Source organism: Neovison vison, chromosome 4, assembly GCF_020171115.1.
Source record: "Neovison vison isolate M4711 chromosome 4, ASM_NN_V1, whole genome shotgun sequence".
Lineage (NCBI taxonomy): Eukaryota > Metazoa > Chordata > Mammalia > Carnivora > Mustelidae > Neogale > Neogale vison.
In genome coordinates, this window is record NC_058094.1 from 111705660 (window position 1) to 111724249 (window position 18590).

Consider the following 18590-nt stretch of genomic DNA (forward strand, 5'->3'; position numbering starts at 1 on the left):
ACAAACGAGAATGAGGATTTGGCCCTAGGGACCTGGCAGTCCCACTCTGTGGGCTCCTGATCCAGCTATCGAGGGGTTTTGTTTGAAAGCAAGCTCACGCTGAGGATCACAATGCCTGTTTGTATCCAGGGAGTCTTCCATGTGTGACCGTGGTCTCATGGGCCATGCAGCCGGTTCCCACTCAGAGGGTTGGGAAGGAGGAGTACTCTTGTGTGTCAGATTTCCACATAGGCATGGATTTGAGCTATAGTCTGGGACAGAGGCCTGAATATCCAAGTTGAGGAGAGATGTTGGTTTCGGGTCACAGGAAGTCACACCTACAGGAAATGGGGCCCACTGTCTGGAGGTGCTGAATGGAGGTCGTGGCCTAGGCTGTGTCAGACAGAGCATTGGTGCACCTGCAACCCTATGATATTACAGTGTTGTTGAGGGCCATACAGGGGAATCCTCATGTGGGTATTCTGGGCAGACTCGCCAGGCACTTCTTCTTTCAGTGGAGCAGGCAGAATGCTGCGTTATGTCTCCAGAATTCCCTATTAAGAGGGTTTGGGGACCAGAAGGGTGAGGATGGAATTGTAAACACAAGCTATGGTTAAATTCAGTGCCAAGCGGAAGGCGGTTCCAGTGTACAGTGGCTGATTTGAGACATCCAGCACCTGAGTAAGGGCGGATGTCAGAGGTTTGCTCACACTGGAGTTTGTGTCTGTGATGACGGACAAATGGTGGGGTGGTGTCTAGAGGCCATGGGGGATTTCCCACTCTGTGGTTTGTGAGATGCTCCCAACAGCAATGTTTCCTTCTACTGGACAGGGGAGTCTGGTTTGTTTGCTCCAGTGTCCCCCATATGGAAAATTTGGGTAGCAGAGCTCTCCCACATAGATGCCTGGAGAGCACACCTCCATTGACTATTGCAGCTCAGGAACATGGCAGGTTCGATCTGGTCGCTCTGGGACGAAGTTTTAATGGGGCTGAGTTGATATGTAGTTTCATGCTGTTGGATCACAATGCTGGTTTGTATCCAGTTAGATGTTAGAAGGTTGGGGTGGTCAGGGGCCCATACAGGATTCTCCTACACTGAGTCTTGGACACAGCTACCAAGAGCAATGTATCCTGGGGACAGCAGTGTTTCTGTTGTGAGGCTCAAGGACCACATGTTGGAATATAAGTTGGTATTGGAGAACAGGCCTCCAGGACAGGCGCCTAAAAATCTAAACTAGGGTATCGATGATGTCCTATAGTCATGACAAGTTCAAACTTCTGATTCAGGGCCTTTGGCTTGGAAGTCTACCTGGAGCCAATTACTCATTATGTGTCAGAATGTACACTTGGGTCCGGAGCATACTGGGAAATTGAGGTGGGCTCAGGGGGTTTGTACTTCGCTCTTAAAATTCAGGGTTTGGGCAACAGAAAAGGGCAAGGTAGGTAGTGTCCCCCATATGGAAAATTTGGGGGACACTACCTTCCTTCAGTAAGGTAGGCACATTATTCCATTGTGGCTGCAGAAGCCCCACCCTGGAGGGCAAGAGGGCCAGGGTTTTGGAGACAGAACCTGCAAACTCGAACTAGCATTAGGGTGAGTGCCGAGGTGATCACAGGCCCGATCTGCAGGCCCTGAGGGAAACTCATATGTACTGAAATTAAGGTGTCACGCAGGCGGTAACTCATGCTATATTGTCTGGATTCTGTGTCCAGAATGGTCGCAAAAGGTAGGGGTGGCTTCATGGGGCCATGGGAGAGTCTTCGTCTCTGGGTATTCTGCCCAGCTCTCAAGAGTTTGGTGCCTCTGGGGGAAGGGAAGACTGCTGTTTTCAGTCTGAGGTTAACCACAAAAGAAAGATTCCGGAGACAGATTCTGGGTCTGGGTGCCTGGAAAACACCAACGAGGGAGAGGATTTGGCCATAGCAACCTGGCTGTCTTGCTCTGCGGACTCCTGGTCGAGCTACCGTGGGCGTTTCTTTGAAAGCAGGCTCACGCGGAGGGTCACAATGCCTGTTTGTGCCCAGGGCGACTCCCATGTGTGACCATGATCTCAAGGCCCATGCAGCTGGTTCCCACTCTGAGGGTTGGACTCCCATTTCACAGGCCAGATTTCCTGCCCCTGGAAAGGAGGAGAACTCCTGTGCTTTAAGTACCCCCATAGTCAGGGATTTCAGCTACGGTCTGGAGACAGATGCCTGAATAACCAGGTAGAGCAGAGATGTTGATTTCAGGCCAGGGCAGGTCCCATCGGCAGGATATGGGACCCACTGTCTGCGTGGCTGAATGGAGCTCATGGCTCAGGCTGTGTCAGACAGAGCGTTATTGCCCATGGCACTCTATGATATTAGGGTGTCATCGAGGGCCATGCAGGTAGATCCTCATATCTGTGTTCTGCGCAGTCTCACCAGGCACTTCCTTCTATGGGGCAGGCAAAATGCTGCATTATGTCTCCAGGATTCCCTATTAAGAGGGCTTGGGGACCAGGAGGGTATGGATGAAATTGTAAACACAAGCTATGGTTAAATTCAGTGCCAAGAGGAAGGCTGTTCCAGTGTACAGTACCTGATTTGAGACATCCAGCACCTGAGTAAGGGTGGATGTCAGATGTTTGCTCACACTGGAATTTGTGTCTATGATGACGGACAATGGTGGGGTGGCATCAAGAGGCCATAGAATATTTCTCACGCTGCGGCTTGTGAGATGCTCCAAACAGCAAGGTTTCCTTCTACTGGACAGGGGGAGTCTGTTTATTTGCTCCAGTATCCCCCATATGTGAGGTTTGGGTAGCAGTGCTCTCCCGCATAGTTGCCTGGAAAGCACAACTCCATTTACCATTGCAGCTCAGGAACATGGCAGGTTCGATCTGGTAGCTCTGGGATGAAGATTTAAGGGGGATGAGTTGACATGGATTTTCATGTTTTTGGATCACAATGCTGGTTTGTATCCAGGGAGATGTTAGAATGTTGGGGTGGTCAGGGGCCATGCAGGATTCTCCTACACTGAGACTTGGACACAGTTCCCAAGAGAAAGGTATCCTACTGGGGAAAGCAGGGGTTCTGTTGTGAGGCTCAAGGACCACATGTTGGAATATAAGTTGGTATTTGATAACAAGCCTCTGGGGATAGGCGCCTAAACATCTAAACTAGGGTATCAATGAAGTCCTATAGTCATGGCGGGTTCAAACTTCTGACTCAGGGCCTTTGACTTGGATGTCTGCTTGGAGGTAGGGACTCATTGTGTGTCAGAATGCGTATTTGGGCCCAGAGCATTCTTCGAAAATGAGGTGAGCTCAGGGACTTTGTACTTTGCTCCTAATCTTCGGGGTTTGGGCAACAGTGAAGGGCAGTTTCCTTCAGGAGTGTAGCCACACTTGTCTGGTGTGGGATCAGAGGCCCTATTCTGGAGGGCATGTGGGCCAGGACTTTGGGAACAGGAATTGCAAACGCGACTAGCATAAGGATGAGGGCTGAAGTGTTCACAAGACCAATCAGCAGGCGCTGAGGGCAGCTCATAGTGTACTGAAATTAAGGTGTCATGGATGCAGTAGCGCAGACTTTTCTGTCGGGATTGTGTGTCCAGGAAGGTCGCAAAAGGTAGGGTGGCTTCATGAGGCCATGGGATATTATTCTTCTCTGGAGATTCTGCCCAGCTCCCAGTGTTTGTTGTCTCTTGGAAAAGGGAAGACTGCTGTTTTCTGTCTCAGGGACCCACAAAAGAGGGATTTGAGAGACAGGTTCTGGGTCTGGTTGCCTGGAAAGCACAAACGAGGGTGAGGATTTGGCCCTAGGGACCTGGCAGGCCCACTCTGTGGACTCCTGATCTAGCTACTGAGGGTGTTTGTTTGAAAGGAGGCTCACGCTGAGTGTCTCAATGCCTGTTTGTGCCCAGGGCATATCCCATGAGTGGCCCTGGTCTCAGCCATGCAGCTGGTTCCCATTCTGAGGGTAAGACACCCATCTCAACAGCCGGGTTTCCTGCCATCAGAAAGGAGGAATAATCCTATATTTCAGGTTCCCCCAGAGGCAGGGATTTGAGTTACAGTCTGGGGACAGATGCCTGAATATCCAGGCTGTGTAAAGATGATGGCTTCGGGCTATGGCAGGTCCACCTGCAGGATATGGGGCCCACTCTCTTTGTGGATGCCTGGAGGTCGTGGCTCTGGCTGTGTGAGGCAATCTTAGTGCCCATGGCGGCCTATGATATTATGGTGCTGTCGAGGGCCATGCGGGTGGTTCCTCATGTGGGGTTTCTGGGAAGACACACCAGGAACTTCTTCTCTCTGTGGGGCAGGCAGAATGTTGAGTTGTGGATCCAGAATTCCCTATCAAGAAGGCTTGGGGCCAGGAGGGTGAGGATAGAATTGTAAACGCAAGCTATGGTTAAATTCAGTGACAAGTGGAAGGCACTTACAGTGTGCAGCAGCTGATTCAAGTTATCCAGCACCTGAGTAAGGGCGGATGTCAGATGTTTGCTCACACTGGAGTTTGTGTCTATGATAACCGAAAAATGGAGGGGAGGCATCATGAAGCCATGGAGGATTTCCTAACCTGGGGCTTGTGAGATGCTCCAAACAGCAAGGTTTCCTTCTAATGGACAGGTGGATTGTCGTTTGTATGCTCCAGGGTCCCCCATGTGGAAAGTTTGGGGAGAAGAACACTCCCGCATGGATGCCTGGAAAGCTCACCTCCAGAGTCCATTGCAGATGAGGAAATGGCAGTTTCGTACCGGTGACGCTGGGGCGAAGTTCAAATTCGCTGGTGTTGACCTGGAGTTTCATGCTATTGGATCACAATGCTGGTTTGTATCCAGGGAGACATTAGAATGTTGGGGAGGTCAGGGACCATGCAGGATTCTCTTACACTGAGTCTTGGACACAGCTACCAAGAGCAAGATATCCTTAAGGGACAGGAGGGGTTCTGTTGTATGGCTTAGGGACCACATGTTGGAATATAAGTTGGTATTGAAGAACAGGCCTCTGGGGACAGGTACCTGAAAATCTAAGCTATGGTATTGATAAAGTCCTAGAGGCATGTCATGTTCAATCTTCTGGCTCAGGGCCTTTGACTTGGATGTCTGCCTGGAGGCAGGGACTCATTGTGTGTCAGAATGTGCCCTTGGGCCCAGAGTTTTTGTCGGAATTGAGGTGGGCTCACGGGCTTTGTACTTTGCTCCTAATCTTCAGGGTTTGGTCAACAGTGAAGGGCAGAGTTTTCTTTGGGTGTGTAGGCACAGTCGTCTGGTAAGGCTTCAGAGGCCCCATCCGGATGAAAATGTGGGCCACGGCTTTGGGACAGAAATCTGCAAATGCGAACTAGGAATAGGTTAAGGTCTGATGTGATCACAGGCCCGATATGCAGGCCCTGTTGGGAGCTCATAGTGTACTGAAGTTAAGGTATCATGGAGACGGTAGTGCAGGATTTTCTGTCTGCATTGTTTGTCCTGGAGTTTCGCACAATGTAGGATTGGCTTCATGGGGCCATGGGAGATACTTCGGCTCTGGGGATTCTGCTCAGCTCCCAAGAGTTTTTTTGTCTCAGGGAGAAGGGAATACTGCTGTTTTCCGTCTCAAGGATTCCCCAAAATAGTGATTCCAGAGACAGGTTCTGGGTGTGGGCACCTGGAAAACAACGACGAGGGTGAGTGTTTGGCCCTAGGGTGGTAGGTGTGCTCTGAGGGCTCCTGCTTCAGCTACCGAAGTGTTTTGTTTGAAAGCAGCCTCACACTGAGGGTAACAATGCAAGTTTGTTCCCAGAGTGGCTCCCATGAGTGGCCGTGGTCTCATGGGCCATGCGTCTGGTTCCCACTCTGAGAGTTTGACACCTATCTCAACATCAGGCATCCTGCCATCGGGAAGGAGGAGTACTTTTGTGCTTCAGGATCCTCCATAGTCAGGGGTTTGAGCTACAACCTGGGAAAGATGCTTGAATATCCATGTTGAATAGAGATGACGGCTTTGGGCCACGACAAGTCAAACCTGCAGGATATGGGTCCCACTATCTGCATGGCTGACTCTAGGTCGTTGCTCAGGCTGTGTCAGACAGAGTCTTAGTGCCCATCTCAACAACCATGTTTCCTGCCATTGGGAATAAGAATACTCCTGTGCTTCAGGTTCCCCATAGTCAAGGATTTGAGCTACAGTTTTGGAAAGATGCCTGAATACCCAGGTTGAATAGAGATGCTGGCTTCCAGCCTCGGCAGGTCCCACCTGCAAGAATCTGCGTGACTGCCTGGAGGTCATGGCTCCAGCTGTGTCAGACAGTGCATGAAAGCCCATGGAGGCCTAAGATATTAGGGTGCCGTCGAGGGCCATGCAGGTGGATCCTAATGTTGGGTTTCTGGGCAGAATCACCAGGAACTTCTTCTTTCTATGGGGAAGGCAGAATGCTGTGTTGTGGCTACAGAATCCCCTATCAAGAGCATTTGGGGACCAGGAGGGTGAGGATGGAATTAAAAACAAAAGCTACAGTTCAATTCAGTGACAAACGGAAGGCAGTTCCAGCATGCAGTGGCTGATTTGAGACATCCAGCACCTGAGAAAGGGCGGATGACAGATATTTGCTCACACTGGTGTTTGTGTCTAGGATGACATACAAATGGTGGGTTTTTGTCAAGAGGTCATGTAGGATATCCCACTCTGCAGCTTGTGAGGTGCTCCAAACAGTAAGGTTTCCTTCTACTGGACAGGGGGAGTCTGGTTTGTTTGCTCCAGGGTCCCCCATATGGAAACGTTGGTAGCAGAGCTCTCCCTCATGGATGCCTGGAAAACACAACTCCGTTGACCATTGCAGCTCAGGAACATGGCAGGTTCCATCTGGTGGCTCTGGGGCGAAGTTACAAGGGGGCTGAGTTGACATGGAGTTTGATGCTGTTTGATCACAATGCTGGTTTGTATCCAGGGAGACACTGGGATGTTGGGATGGTCAGGGGCAATGCAGGATTCTAATACACTGAGTCTTGGACACAGCTACCAAGTGCAAGGTATCCTTCTGGGACAGGAGGGATCTGTTGTGTGTATCAGGGACAACATGTTGGAATATAAGACAGTATGGGGGAACAGTCCTCTCGGGACAGGCACCTGAAAACCTAATCTAGGGCATCGATGATGTCCTAGGAGCATGTCAGATTCAATCTTCGGACGCAGGGCCTTTGACTTGGATGTTTGCCTGGAGGTAGGTGCTCACTGTGTGTCACAATGTACACTTGTGTCCAGACTGTTCTTGGAAATTGAGGTGGGCTCAGGGGCTTTGTACTTTCCTCCTAAGCTTCAGGGTTTGGGCAACAGTGAAGGGCAGAGTATCCTTCAGGAGGGTAGGCACAGTCGTCCAGTGTGGCTCCAGAGGCCCCATCCTGGAGGGCATGTGCGACAGGGTTTTGGAGACAGAAATCTGCAAACACGAACTAGCATTAGGGTGAGGCCAGAGGTGATCACAGCCCCGATCTGTAGGCTCTGAGGCCAGCTCATTGTGTAGTGAAATTAAGGTGTCATCAAGGCAGTTGGGCAGACTTTTCTGTCTGAATTATGTGTCTAGAACGGTCGAAAAATGTAGGGGTGGCTTCATGGGGCCATGGAACCTTCTTCATCTCTGTGGATTCTGCCAATCTCCCAAGAATTTGCTGTCTCTGGGGGAAGGGAAGACTGCTCTTTTCCGTCTCAATGGATCCCCACAAAAGGGATTCCAGGGACAGTTTCTGGGTCTAGGTGACTAAAAAACACCAAAGAGGGTGAGGATTTGCCCCTAGGGGCCTGGATGTCCCACTCTGCTGGCTCTTGGTCCAGCTACCGTGGGGGTTTCTTTGGAAGCAGGTTCACGCTCATGGTCAAAATGCCTGTTTGTGCCCAGGGCAGCTCCCATGTGTGGCCGTGGTCTCATGTCCATGCAGCTGGTTCCCACTCTGAGGGTTGGACACCCATCCCAACAGCTATATTTCCTGCCATCAGGAAGGAGGGGTACCCTTGTGCTTCAGGTACCCCATAGGCAGTTATTTGAGATATAGACTAGGCACAGAGGCTTGAATATCCAGGTTGATAGAGATAATGGCTTTGCGCCACAACATGTCCCACCTGTAGGAAATGGGGCCCACTGTCTGGGTGGCTGACTGGAGGTCGTGGCTCAGGATCTATCAGAGAGAGCCTTAATTCCCATGGTGGCCTAAGATATTAGGGTGTCATCAAGGGCCCTGCAGGTGGATCTCAGGTGGGATTTCTGAGCAGACTCACCAGGCAATTCTTCTTTCTTCAGGAAGGCAGAATGCTATATTGTTGCTCCAGAATTCCCTATCAAGAGGGCTTGTGTACCAGGAGGGTGAAGATGGAATGGTAAACATACACAACTGTTAAAGTCATTACCACGTGGAAGGCAGTTCCAATGTGCAGCGGCTGATTGGATATATCTAACACCTGAGTAAGTGCGGATGTCAGCTGTTTGCTCACACAAGAGGTTGTGTCTATTATGACCAACAAATGGAGGGTGGCGTCAAGAGGTCATGGAGGATTTCCCACGCTGGGGCTTGTGAGATGCTCCAAACAGCAAGGTTTCCTTCAACGGGACAGGGGGATTCTGGTTTGTTTCCTCCAGGTTCCCCCATGTGGAAAGTTTGTGTAGCAGAGCACTCCCATATGGATGTCTGGAAAGCACACCTCCGCTAATCATTGCAGCAGAGGAACATGGCAGGTTTGTTCTGTTGGCTCTAAGGCGAAGTACCAAGGTCTTGGGTTGACATGGAGTCTCACGAAGATGGGTAACAATGCAGCTTTGTTACCAGGGAGATCTTAGAATTTGCTGGTGGCTAAGGGGCCATGCAGGATTCATCTACCTTGGGGGTTTGACACAGGTCCAAGAGCACGGTTTCCTTCTGGGGACAGGAAATGTTCTGTTGTGTGACTCAGGGACCACATGTTGAATCATAATTTGGTATTCCAGAACAGGCCTCTGAGGACAGGGTCCTGAAAACCTAATCTAGGTTTTCAAGAGCCAGCAGAGTGGGACATCCAGGCCCCTAGGGGCAATGAAGTACTAGGGGCATGTCAGGTTCAAACATCTGACTCAGGACCATTGACTTGGGTGACTGCCTGGATGTAGGTGATCAGGGTGTTTCAGACTGTGCATTTGAGTCCAGGGCGGCCTCTAAAATTGGGGTGGGCTAAGGGGCCTTGCAGATTTCTTCCATCTGGTGGGTTTGGGCAACTTGACGGCACAATTTCCTTGGGGATTTCAGGCAAAGGCCTGTGGTGTAGCTACAGAGACCCCATCCTGGAGTGCATGTAAGTCAAGTTTTTTTTTTTTTTTTAAGATTTTATTTATTTATTTGACAGACAGAGATCACAAGCGGACAGAGAGGCAGGCAGAGAGAGGGAGAGGAGGAAGCAGGCTCCCTGCAGAGCAGAGAGCCCGATGCGGGACTCGATCCCAGGACCCTGAGATCATGACCTGAGCCGAAGGCAGCGGCTTAACCCACTGAGCCACCAGGCGCCCAAGTCATGGTTTTGAGAGAGAATTCTGCAAACACAAACTCGGTTTAAGGTTAGTGGTGACATGATCGCAGGCCCAATGCATAGACCTGGAGGGCAGCTCATCAGGAGCCATAAATCGGGTGACTCGAAGGCAGTAGCACAGGCTTTTGAATCTGGACTGTGTGTCCAGGATGGCCTCAGAATGCAGGTGTGAATTCATGGGTCCATGGGAGATTTTTCTGTTCTAAAGATCCTGGCGGCTCCCATTGTTTGGTGGCTTTCTTGGGGAAGGGAAGAGTGCAGATTTCCATCTTATGCATGCCTCAAAACAGGGTTTCAAGAGATGGGCTCTGGTTCAGGGTGCTTGGAAAATCCCACCAAGTTTTAGGACTTGGCCAAGGGGTATACCAGGCCTGCAATGTGGGATCCTGGTGGTACAACTGAGAGGGCTTGTTTGAAAACATGCTCAGGCTGAGGGTCACAATGCCTGTTTGTGCCCAGCGTGGCCCTCAGGAGTGGGTGTGGTCTCATTGGGCATGCAGCTGGCTACCACTTTGACGGTTGGACACCCATCCCAACAGCCAGGTTTCCTGCCATGGGAAGGAGGAGTTCTCTATTGTGCTTCAGGTTCCCCCATTGGCATGGATTCTAGCAAACGTCTGGTGGACAGGTGCCTGAACACCAAGGATGGGTAGAAATGACAGACTTTGTCCATGACCAGTCTCACATGCTGGATATGGGGCCCGCTCTCTGGGTTGATGACACTTGATAAGGGCTCAAGCTCTTTCAGATACAGCACTAGTGGCCAGGAAGCCTATAATTCAGGGTTCCCTTGAAGGCCAAGCTGATTGACTCTCATGTGGGGTTTCTGGGAAGACCACCATGCACTACTTCTTTCTATGGGGAAGGAGGAATGCTGCATGGTAGCTCCAGAATTCCCTATCAAGAGGGCTTGGGGACCAGTAGGGTGAGGATGGTACTGTAAACATAAGCTACGGATCAATTCACTGCCAAGCGGAAAGCAGTTCCTTTCTGCAGCGGCTTATATGGGATATCTAGCATCTAAGGGTGGATGTCTGATGTTTTCTCACACTGGAGTTTATATCTATGATGACCGACAAATGGAGGGGTGGTGTCATGAGGCCATGAAGGATTTCCCACTCTGAAGTTTGTGAGATGCTCCAAACAGTAGGTTTCATTCGACTGGACAGCTAGAGTCTAGTTTGTTTGCTCCAGGGCCACCATGTGGAAAGTTTGGGTAGCAGAGCTTTCCCACATGGATGCCTGGAAAGCGCACCTCTATTGATCATTGCAGCTGAGGAAATGCAGGTCCGTCTGGTGGCTCTGGAGCGAAGTATCAAGGCCCTGAGTTGACATGGAATCTCTTGCAGAGGGGTCACAATGGTGGTTTCTTATTAGGGAGATCTTAGAATGTGCTGTTTGTTAAGGTGCAATTCAGGATTCTCCTACTCTGAGGGTTTGGCTGAGGTCAGGGAGCACGGTTTCCTTCTGGGGACAGGATATCTTCTGTTAAGGGGCTCAGGGACCACATGTTGTACCCTAAGTTTGTATTCCAGAAAGGTCACTGAGGACAGATGCCTGAAAACCTAATCTAGGGTTGCAATGAGGTCCTAGGGGCATGTCAGTTTCAAACTTCTGACTCAGGACCATGGACTTGGGTTCCTTCCTGGATGTAGGTGATCAGGGTGTTTCAGACTGGGCATTGCGTGCTGAGGGGGCGTCAATACTGAGGTAGGCTCCGGGGCCTTGCAGGTTTCTCCAAATTTGAAATGTTTGGTCAACTGAGACAGGCACAGTTTCCTTGGGGATGGCAGACACGTCCTGTGCTCTGGCTCCAGAGACAACATCCTGGGGGCAAGTGAGCCATGGTTTTGGGAAAGAAGTCTGCAAGCACAAATTCGGGTTAGGGTTAGTGGCGAGGTGATTGCAGGCCTAATGCGTACATCTGGAGTGTAGCTCATGAGGAACTGTAATTAAGGTGACTCGAAGGCGGTAGCACAGGCCTTTCTATCTGGATTGTGTTTGCAGGATGGCCTCGGTATGCAGGTGTGGTCTCATGGTCCATGGGAAATTTTTCCCCTCTTAGGTTCCTGGCAGCTCCCCAAGTTTGGTGGCTTTTTCAGGGACAGGAAGTGTGCTGCTTTCTGTCATTTTGTTGCCCCAAAACAGGGATTCCAGAGACGAGCTCTCAGACTGGGTGCCTGGAAAATCACACCAACGGTTATTTGGGCCTAGGGGTGTACCAGGCCTGCAGTGCGGGATTCTGGCCATGCCACTGAGAAGGCTTGTTTGAAAGCATGCTCAGGCTGAGGGTCACTATGCCTGTTTGTGCCCAGGGCAGCCCTTGGGAGTTGGCATGATCTCATTGTCCATGAAGCTGGCTCCCACTGTGTGGTTTCGACAAACATCCCAACTGCCAGGCTTCCTGTCATGGGGAAGGAGGAGTTCTCTATTGTGCTTCATGTTCCCATATTGGCAGGTATTCCAGCAAAAGTCTCGGGAAAGGTGCCTGAATCCAATGATGGATAGAGATGACGGACTTGGGCCATGGCCATTCTCACATGCTGGATATGGGGCCTGCTCTCTGGGTGGCTGACACTAGGTCGTGGTTTAGGCTCTGTCAGACACAGTATTAGTGGCCAGGACTGCCTATAAATCAGAATTCCTTCGAGTGCAAAGCAGATAGAATCTCATGTGGGGTTTCTGGGCAGACTGTCCAGGCAATTCTTCTTTCTATGGGAAAGGCAGAATGCTGTGTTGTGGTTCCAGATTCCTCATCAAGAGGGCTTGGGGAGGGGCGTCTGGGTGGCTCAGTGGTTTAAGCCTCTGCCTTCAGCTCAGGTCATGATCTCAGGGTCCTGGGATCGAGCCCCACATTGGGCTATCTGCTAAGCAGGGATCCTGCTTCCCCCCCTCTCTCTGCCTGCCTTTCTGCCTACTTATGGTCTCTCTCTGACTATCAAATAAATAAATAAAAATCTTTAAAAAAAAGGACTTGGGGAGAAGTAGTTTGAGGATGGAATTATCAACACAAGTTACAGTTCAATTCAGCGCCAAGCGGAAGGGAGTTACAATGTGCAGAGGTTAATTTGAGATACCCAGCATCTGAGTAAGGGCGGATGTCAGATATTTGCTCACACTTGAGTTTGTCACTATGATGACTGACAAATGGAGTGGTGGCGTCAAGAGGCTATGGAAGATTTCCCACGCTGGGGCTTGTGAGATGCTCCAAACAGCAAGGTTTCCTTCTACCGGACAGGGGGTGTCTGGTTTGCTAGCTCCAGGGTCCCGCATGTGGAAAGATTGGGAGCAGAGCTCTTCCACATGGATGCCTGGAAAGCACACCCCCAGTGACTGTTGCAGATGAGGAACATGGAAGGTTCCTTCTGGTGGTTCTGGGGCAAAGTATCAAGGCCTTGAGTTGATACTGAATCTCTTGCAGATGGGTCAAAATGCTGGTTTGTTACCACGGAGATCTTAGAACGTGCTGGTGGCTAAGGGGCCATGCAGGATTCTCCTACCCTAAGGGTTTGACACAGGTCCAAGAGCACAGTTTCCTTTTGGGGACAGGAGATGTACTGTTGTGTGGCTCAGGGACCACATGTTCTATTATAAGTTGGTATTCCAGGGAAACCGTGCTCTTCGACCTGTGCCATATCCTCAGTGTAGGAGAATCCTGCCAGGCACATTAGCCACCAGCACATTCTAAGATTTCCCTGGTAACAATTCAGCATTGTGACCCATTCCCGAGGAGAGATGCCTGGAAATCTAATCTAGGGTTCCAATGAGGTCCTAGGGGCATGTCAGGTTCAATCGTCTGACTTGGTGTTTGCCTGGATGTATATGATAAGGTGTACAGACTTCGCATTTGAGACCAGAGCAGCGTCCAATAAGGGCGTGGGCTCAGGGGCCTTGCAGGTTTCTCCTATTCTGCAGGGTTTGGGAAACTCTGACGGGCAAATTTTCCTTGGCGATGGCAGGCACAGTCTTGTAATGTGGCTCTAGAGAGACCATCCAGCAGGACATTTGAGCCATGGTTTTGGGAGAGAATTCTGCAAACACAAACTCAGGGTAGTGTTAGTGGCAAGGTGATCGCATGCTTAATGCATAGATCTGGAGGGCAGTTCTTCAGGAACTGTAATTATGGTGACTCGAAGAAAAAGCAAAGGATTTTCTATCTGAATTGTGTATCCAGGAAGGCCTTGGAATGTAGGTATGGTCTCATGGGTCCATGGGAGACTTTACCTCTCTAAGGATCCTGTCAGCTCCCAATAGGTTAGTGGTTTTTTCGGGGAAGGGAAGAGTGCAGCTTTCCATCTTAGGGATGGCCCAAAACAGAAATTATATAGACGGGCACTGGGTCAGGGTGCCTGAAACATCCCACTAAGGGTTAGGATTTGGGCCTAGGGGCGTACCGGGACTACAGTGCGGGATCCTGGTGGTGAAACTGAGAGGGCTTGTTTGAAAGCATGCTCAGGCTGAGGGTTACAATGCATGTTTGATCCCAGGGCGGCCCTCAGGAATGGGCGTGGTCTTATTGGCGATACTGCTGGCTCCCACTCTGAGAGCTGCACACCCATCCCAACAGACAGGTTTCCTGCCATTGGGTAGGAGGAATTCTCTTTTGTGCTTCAGGTTCCCCCATTGACCGGGATTCCATCAAAGGTCTAGGGACAGATGCCTGAATACCAAGGATGGGTAGAGATGACCGACTTGAGCCATGGCCGGTCTCACATGCTAGATATGGTCCCCGGTCTCTTGGTGGCCAACACGAAGACGGGGCTCAGGCTCTGTCAGACACAGCAGTAGTTGCCAGGGCAGCCTACAAATCCGTGTTCCCTTGAGGGTCGAGCAGATTGATCCTCCTGTGGGCTTTCTTGGAAGACTGACTGGCACTTCTTCCTTCTATGAGGAAGGCAAAATGCTCTCATGTGGCTCGAGAATGACCTATTAAGGGGCCATGGAGACCTTGAGGGTGAGGATAGAATTGTAAACACAGCTGCGGATAAATTCAGTGTCAAGCAGAAGGCAGTTCCAGTGTGCAGAAGCTGATTCGAGATATTCAGCACCTGAGTAAGGGTGGATGGCAGATTTCTGCTCACACTGGAGTTTGTATCTATTATGACCAACTAAAGGAAGGGTGGCGTCAAAAAGCCATGGTGGATGTTCCACGCCGGTGCTTGTGAGAGTCTCTAAACAGCAAGGCTTTCTTCTACTGGAGTTGGGGAGTCTGGTTTGTTTGCTCCAGTGACCTCCATTTGGATAGTTTGGGTAGTACAGCTCTCCTGCATGGCTGCCTTGGAAGCCCACCTCCATTGTCCATTGCAGCTGAGGAATATGGAAGTTTCGTTCTAGTGGCTCTGGTGTGAAATACCAAGGGCGATGAATTAACATGGAATCTCATTCAGATGGGTCACTATGCTGGTTTGTTACCAACGAAATCTTAGAATGTCCTGGTGGATAAGGGGTCATGCAGGATTCTCTCACCCGGAGGGTTTGACATAGGACGAAGGGCATGGTTTCCTTCTGGGGACAGGAGAACCATGTTCTGTTCTGTGGCTCAGGAACCACATGTTTATCATAAGTTGGTATTCCAGAACAGGCCTCTGAGGACAAATGCCTGAACACCTAATCTAGGGTTCCAGTGAGGTCCTAGGGGCATGTCAGTTTCAATTTTCTGACTCAGGACCATTGACTTGAGTGTCTGCCACATGTAGGTGAACAGGGTGTTTCAGAATACACATTTACTTCCAGAGCAGCCTCCAATATTGTGGTGGGCTTAGGGGCCTTGCAGGTTTCTCCTAATCTGGAAGGTTTGGGAAACTGTGACGGACAAATTTTCCTTGGGGATGACAGGCTCAGTCCTGTGGTTTGGCTCCAGAGACCTGGATGGCAGCTTGTCAGAAACTGTACCTAGGGTGACTTGAAAGAGGTAGCGCAGGCTTTTATATCTGCATTGTGTGTCCAGGATGTCCTCGGATTGCAGGCGTAGTCTCATGGGTCCATGGGATATTTTTCCTAAGGATCCTGGCAGCTCCCAATACTTTGGTGGCTTTTTTGGGGAAGCGAAGAGTGCTGTTTTCCATCTAAGGGGTGCCCCAAAAGAGAAATTCCAGAGATGAGAACTGGGTATGGGCACTGGAAAATCTCACCAAGGGTTAGGATTTGGGACTAGAGGTGTACCAGGCAGGCAAAGCAGGATGCTAGTGGTGAAACTGAGAGTGCTTGTCTGAAAGCATGCTCAGGCTGAAGGTCACAATGCATCTTTGATCCAAGGACGGCCCTCAGGAGTTGGTGGGGTCTTATTGGCAATGCAGCTGGTTCCCACACTGATGGTTGGACACCCATCCCAACAGGCAGGTTTCCTGCCATGGGGAAGGAGGAGTACTCTATTGTGCTTCAAGTTCCCCCATTGGCAGGGATTCCCACAAAAGACTGGGGACAGTTGCCCTGAATACCAAGGATGGGTAGAGATGACGGACTTGAGCCATGGCTGGTCTGCATGCTGGATATGGGCCCCAGCTTCTGGGTGGATGACACGAGGTTGGCGCTCAGGCTCTGTCAGACACAGCACTAGTGGCCAGGGAAGCTTATAAATCGGGGTCCCATCGAAGACTGAGCAGATTGATCCTCATATGGGGTTCCTGTGCAGACTCACCAGGCACTTCTTCTTTCTATGGGGAAGACAGAATGCTGCTTTGTGGCTCCAGAATTCACTCTCAACAAGGCTTGGAGAAAAGTAGGGTGAGGATGGAATTGTAAAACCAAGCTACGGTTCAGTCCAGTGCCAAGCGGAAGGCAGTTCCAATATGTAGCACCTTATTTGAGAAACCAGAACCTGAGTAAGGGTGGTTGTCATATATTTGCTCACACTGGAGTTTGTATCTACGATGATCGACAAATGTAGGGGTGGCGTCAAGAAGCCACGGAGGATTTCCCATGCTGAGGCTTGTGAGATGCTCCAAAAAGCAATGTTTCCTTCTACTGGACATGTGGAGTCTGGTTTGTTTGTTCTATGTTCCCCCATGTGGAAAGTTTGGGTAACATAGCACTCCCACATGGATACCTGGAAAGCAAACCTCCATTCTCCATTGCAGCTGAGGAACATGGCAGGTTTGTTCTGGTGGCTCTTGTGCGAAGTACAAAGGGCAATGAGTTAACATGGAGTCTCTTTCATATGGGTTACCATGTTGGTTTTTTACCAAGGAACGCTTAGAATGTCCTGGTGCTAAGGGGCCAAGCAGGATTCTACTACCCAGAAGTTTTGACAGAGGTTAAAGAGCACGGTTTCTTTCTGGGGACAGGAGATGTTCTTGTTATATCATGTTATATCATAAGTTGGTATTCCAGAACAAGCCTCTGAGGACAATACCTATAAACCTAATCTAGGATTCCAGTGATGTCCTGGGGGCATGTCAGGTTCAATCTTCTGACTCAGGACCATTGACTTTGGCGTCTGCCGAATATAGGTGATCAGGGTGTTTCAGACTGTGCATTTGCGTACAGAGCAGCATCCAATATGGCGGAAGGCCCGGGCGCCTTTGAGGTTTTTCCTAATCCAGACGGTTTGGGAAACTGGGACGGGCAAATTTTCCTTGGGGATGGCAGGCAGAGTCCTGTTCTGTGGCTCCAAAAACCCCATACTGGAGGACATATGAGCCATGGTTTTGGGAGAGTAGACTGCAAACTCAAACTTGGGATAGCCTTAGTGGTGAGGTGATCACAGGTCCAATGCGTAGACATGGAGGAGAGTTCATCAGGAATTGTACTTAGTGTGACTGGAAGGCAGTAGCACAGGCTTTCCTATCTGGATTGTGTGTTTGGATGGCCTCAGAATGCAGGTGTGGTATAACAGGTCCATGGGAGATTTTTCTTCCTTAACGATCCTGGTGGCTCCCAATAGTTTGGTGGCTTTCTCGGGGAAGGGGAGAGTGCTGTTTTCCATCTTAGGGGTTCCCCAAAACAGGAATTCTGGAGATGGGTCTGGGCACCAAGAGATTCCCACCAAGGGTTAGAATTTGGGCTTAGGGGCATACCAGCCCTGCAATGCGGGATCCTGGTGGTGCAATAGAGAGGGATTATTTGAAAGCATGCTCAGGTTGAGGGTCACAATGCCTGTTTTTTCCCAGGGCGACCTATAGGAGTGGGCATGGTCTCATACAGCTGGTTCCCTCTCTGAAGGTTGTACACCCATCGCAAAAGCTAGGTTTCATGCCATGGGGAAGGAGCAGTTCACTATTGGGCTTCAGGTTCCCCCATTGGCAGGAATTCCAGCAAAGGTTTGGGGACAGATGCCGAATACCTAGGATGGGTAGAGAGGATGGATTGAGCCATGGCCGGCATCACATGCTAGATACGGGAACCACTCTCTGGGTGGCTGACACGAAGCCATGGCTCAGGCTTTTTCAGACACATCACTACTGGCCAGGACAGCTGATAAATCGGGGATCCTCAAGGGCTGAGCAGATGATCCTCATGTGTGGTTTCTGGACAGTCTCACCAGCTATTCTTCTTTCTATGGGGAAGGCGGAATGCTGCACTGTGGCTCCAGAATTTCCTATCAAGAGGGCTTGGGGACCAGTCGGGTGAGGATGGAATTGTAAACACTAGCTACAGGTCAATTCAGTGCCAAGCAGTAGGCAGTCCCAAAGGGCAGCGGCTTATTCGAGTTAGCCAGGACCTGAGTAAGGGGAGATGTCAGATATTTGCTCACACTGGAGTTTGTGTCTATGATGTCCAACAAATGAAGGGGTGGTGTCAAGAGGCTACAGAGAATTTCCCACGCTGTGGCTTGTGAGATGCTCCAAACAGCAAGGTTTCCTTATACTGGGCAGGTGGAGTCTGCTTTGGTTGCTCCACAGTCCTCCATGTGGAAAGTTTGGGTATCAGAGCTCTCCCACATGGATGCCTGGAAAGCACACGGCCATAAATCATTGCACCTGAGGATCATGGCATGTTCCTTCTGTTGTCTCTGGGGCGAAGTACCAAGGCCTGGTGTTGACATGGAATCTCTTGCAGATGTTTCAGTATGCTCGTTTCTTAGCAGAGAGATCTTAGAATGTGCTGGTGGCTAAGGGTCCTTGCAGGATTCTCCCACCTTGAGGGTTTTATACAGGTCCAAGGGCACGGTTCGCTTCT